The 4,981-nt window shown below is 39.3% G+C and overlaps 1 long non-coding RNA gene across 1 annotated transcript; it reads right to left on the bottom strand.

Annotated features, from left to right (window-relative positions):
• Positions 1–489: 489 nt before the first annotated feature.
• On the bottom strand, positions 490–4,981 carry LOC143123018 (uncharacterized). Its single transcript, XR_012986783.1, has 3 exons — positions 4,734–4,981; positions 2,719–2,872; positions 490–635 (listed from the first exon to the last, which is right to left on the bottom strand). It is a non-coding gene; the product is annotated as an uncharacterized LOC143123018 (long non-coding RNA).

The following is a 4,981-nucleotide window of genomic DNA, read 5'->3' as shown; positions in this document are numbered from 1 at the left end:
GTAGGTGGCACCTCCCTCTTGGGTTTTGACTTGAACCTTTATCTTGTCAAGAAACTACACAGGCAAATAGTGACATCTAGTGGACAAACGAAGGGGCTGCTTGTCAAATTAAAACATTAGTTAGGCTATCATAAAAAGTTGCATTGTATGACAAAATTATAAAATGATTGTAGGATAAAATGTAATCTGTCATCTGATTATAGTTACTTGATGTTTGTAATCTGATTATGTAATCCAATTTACACATATTCCATTACTACCCAACCCTGGACTGAATATCATGTAGACTACACCACTGCGCACACACACACACAGGCACATGATTTTATCCTAAGATTTCCACAGAGCCAGAAAGATGTTTAATTATAATGTTTTTTATTAAAGCATGTGAGTGTACATGTGTGTGTGTGTGTGTGTGTGTGTCTGTCTGTCAGTGTGTGTGTGTGTGTGTGTGTATGTGTATGTATGTCTCTGTGTGTATGTGTGTGTGTGTGTGTGTGTGTGTGTGTGTGTGTGCCATTTAACAGCAGCATCTCTTGTGCACACTCAGTTGAGCGTTACACTGGGGACAGGAGTGATGAGCATCTTTGCATTTCTCTGAAAAGAGTGGAATCAGGCAGCATCCACAAACTATCCTGCAAGAGGGACAGCAAAAGCACTGAATCATTACATTATATAGCATAACATAACATAACATAACATAACATAACATAGCATAGCATAGCATAACATTGCATAGCATAACATAGCATAGCATAACATTGTATAGCATAGCATTACATAGCATAGCATAACATTGCATAGCATAACATAGCATAGCATAACATAACATAACATAGCATAACATAGCATAGCATAACATAGCATAACATTGTATAGCATAGCATAACATTGCATAGAATAGCATAACATTGCATAGCATAGCATAACATTGCATAGTATAGCATAACATTAGATTACATTATATGATATTACATTTGGCTGATGCTTTTTAACAAAAGGGACTCACAACATGGTAAACAATTTTAGGTAGAGTACGAGAAGAACAAATGCATCAGTGAGTGCTGTTTTTATACAGTCAATTGTCAGTTCTAGTCAGGTGATAAGTGGTAGAATAGAGTACCAAAGTGTGATGTTCCGTTTCCATGACGACAGTGTCACTGGATCAAAACAAACTTACGCAGTTGCTTCAATAGCATTGAATGTAGACATGTGGCATCTACTGTAGCCAATACATTGTTTTAAAGGTGCGATTTGTAGGATTGTTACCGAACGTTCTGTAGGCCAAAATCAAAACACTGGTGAACGTTCTCAAGACTACCAGACGCGAGCCTCTTCTGGTTTGCCAGATGTAATGAAGACTTAGCTAACGTTAGTTGACCTGCAGCTGCTTTAACGTTTCTCCAACCATGACCCAGCTACATATTACAGAAACAGTGAAAACAAAAAATACCTCTCTAACCAACATAACATATTTAGCTGAAGTTAGCGAAGCAGATGAAGTTTAGCCTAGGCTACCTGTTGTGGAGAAATATGGCCAGCTCTGCGTCAGACTTGATATTTTTCGTTTGACGAAGACGCCATCTCAGGAAGCTCCTACGATGTCCACTTAATTGGTTTCTTGTTTTCATTTTGGAAATTTGCCTGCCTCTTGTAGACTTCTCGTTCATGACTACAACTGACAGCTGTTGACAGTTGGCCTTTGCTAATTTGGCAACCCAAATAGGAGGACGCGCAAGCCCATTATTAATACGCTATTCTAGAATTAATCGTTCAAAACATAAACAAAAATTCCAAGAGATTCCGCCCCGTAACTCATTTTTTTCATGGGTTTTTACGGGGTTTTACAGGTTCCAGTAATGTTGTCAAATAAGCCATTACTTTAATTCATCATGTTTCCTTACTCTCTGATAACATATGGTGATCATTTTTGGAATGGTTACAGTTTATTTTCCATTATTTCCTACATACTGGACCTTTAAAGGAGCACTAAGTAACAATTTTAGCAAAAATGACCTTAATTATGCAGGTTGAAAGTTGTTCTGATGGTTCTACAACACTTTCTGGGTCGTTTGGTGGGTGCTTCGTCTCCCCCTATCGCTTCACCGCGGAAAAAAACGAATATGCAACTTTCTGGTCCCGGTCCGGGTAAATCCGGATGTGACTCACCAGAAGTTATTACAACGCTTGATGATAATAAATAACGCTAGCCGCCAGCCTTGTCAAAGCTAACGTTTGTAAACGTACTGTTTAGTTACTATACCTATGACTGACTAACTGACAAACCAATGAACTCCCTTATTAAATCGACTGCATTTGTTGCACACTTGAAGCAAAATGTCTTTACAATCAGTATGTCGAAGATTTATTATATTTCCACAGACACTTGTGTCCTGTTTTTGTCTCGTTTTTTTCTATTGTTTCATTTCCTCTCTTACAAAACTACTTGAACTGCTCTATTTCTTATCCTGGACTGCCACCTACTGGATAGAAGAGGCAACAACATAGTTATTATGTTGCAACAACATAGTAATTAAATCTCAAATGTTTGAATGGCAAAAAAGAATAAATAATGGGGGGTATGCTGATGCCTGCATCCAACAGTGACAATTCTAAAAAAAAGACGTTGAACTTTATGTGTATGTGTGTAACGGATGCCAGCTAGCTTAGCCGTGTGTGTAAAACGTTGTGTGTGTGTGTGTGTGTGCACGTCCTTACCCAAAACAGAACATTAAGGTGCACATACTCCAAGCGTAACAGCCTCTCTTGTAGTGGACTTTAGTCTCCACACGCTGTCTACAGTTGGCACAGGTGGTGATAGCTGATATGCCACCCAATTCACCTTTAGCGATCGCCACATTACCTGCAACACCTGAAAAAATATTAATAACGCCAATAATATTGTTAAACAATATTAACAATATTATACACCAAAACACCTGTACAAAACAATTGGTAACACTTTAATAACTACACACTATTCATAATTTATTAAGCCTTATTAGTTAATAGTTTGTTCATCATTAGTAATTTATTGATTATACATAATTTATCATCAGTATAGCATTTGTTCACACAGTTATACATGGTTTGTTCATAGTAAATAAGCCTATATCTAAAATATGTTTATACATTATTGTTAATACTTAATAAATGATGCAATAATATGTTTTTGATTAAGTAATATTTCCATTATTTAAGTTGTTACATACACATGCACTAATAATTAGTTAGGGTAAGGATACATATTTTATAAACCACTTCCTAATACTATAATTCATGATTAACTCAGGAGTTATAAGTGGTTAGTTAATGATATTTTGTGAGCTCATCTAAAGTGAGGACATTTTATGCCTTGCAACACAGTTACAAATGAGTTATAAAGTTTATATTTGTATTTATTCATTTAGCACTGCCAACAACTATATGTAATGTAATGTAACGATGAGAGCTGCACTGTGGACTACAGCAGGGGTAATCAACACTAACTCTGTGTGATAAGAGATGCACTGTTGACTAGAGCAGGGGTAATCAACACTAACTAGAGCAGGGTTAATCAACACTAACTCTGTGTGATGAGAGATGCACTGTTGACTAGAGCAGGAGTAATCAACACTAACTAGAGCAGGGGTAATCAACACTAACTAGAGCAGGGGTAATCAACACTAACTAGAGCAGGGGTAATAAACACTAACTCTGTGATGAGTGATGCACTGTTGACTAGAGCAGGGGTAATCAACACTATGTGATGAGAGATGCACTATCGACTAGAGCAGGGGTAATCAACACTAACTAGAGCAGGGGTAATCAACACTAACTAGAGCAGGGGTAATCAACACTAACTCTGTGATAAGAGATGCACTGTTGACTAGAGCAGGGGTAATCAACACTAACTCTGTGATGAGAGATGCACAGTTGAATAGAGCAGGGGTAATCAACACTAACTAGAGCAGGGGTAATCAACACTAACTCTGTGATGAGAGATGCACAGTTGAATAGAGCAGGGGTAATCAACACTAACTAGAGCAGGGGTAATCAACACTAACTCTGTGATGAGAGATGCACTGTTGACTAGAGCAGGGGTAATCAACACTAACTAGAGCAGGGGTAATCAACGCTAACTAGAGCAGGGGTAATCAACACTAACTCTGTGATGAGAGATGTACTGTTGACTAGAGCAGGGGTAATCAACACTAACTAGAGCAGGGGTAATCAACACTAACTCTGTGATGAGAGATGCACTGTTGACTAGAGCAGGGGTAATCAACACTAACTAGAGCAGGGGTAATCAACACTAACTAGAGCAGGGGTAATCAACACTAACTCTGTGATGAGAGATGTACTGTTGACTAGAGCAGGGGTAATCAACACTAACTAGAGCAGGGGTAATCAACGCTAACTAGAGCAGGGGTAATCAACACTAACTAGAGCAGGGGTAATCAACACTAACTCTGTGATAAGAGATGCACTGTTGACTAGAGCAGGGGTAATCAACACTAACTAGAGCAGGGGTAATCAACACTAACTAGAGCAGGGGTAATCAACACTAACTCTGTGATAAGAGATGCACTGTTGACTAGAGCAGGGGTAATCAACACTAACTCTGTGATGAGAGATGCACTGTTGACTAGAGCAGGGGTAATCAACACTAACTCTGTGATGAGAGATGCACTGTTGACTACAGGGCTCTGGATAACCACACTCCTCACTAACGCTCTGGATAAGAGACTCACCTGCAGGTGGAGCATTGGTCTGGATGACCACAGGAGGCTGAGATACCACTGCCGGTTGGGCCATCATGACTCCAACAGGCTGGGCTATCATCGCCGGCTGGGCCACCATAACGCCTGGAGTTGCCTGGAACATGCCTGCTGCTGTGTGTGTGTGTGTGAGTGAGTCTGGCAGTTAGATTGGTGTGTGTGTGTGAGTCTGGCAGTTAGATTGGGGTGTATGTGTGTCTGTGAGTTAAAGAGTTGTGAAT

Source organism: Alosa pseudoharengus, unplaced genomic scaffold, assembly GCF_046254945.1.
Source record: "Alosa pseudoharengus isolate Yale_2024_CS ecotype anadromous, Long Island Sound unplaced genomic scaffold, YU_APseudo_1.1 YU_APseudo_1.1_scf_1, whole genome shotgun sequence".
NCBI lineage: Eukaryota > Metazoa > Chordata > Actinopteri > Clupeiformes > Clupeidae > Alosa > Alosa pseudoharengus.
Note: the sequence above shows the minus strand (reverse complement) of the source record. Positions and strands in the feature narration are given on the sequence as shown.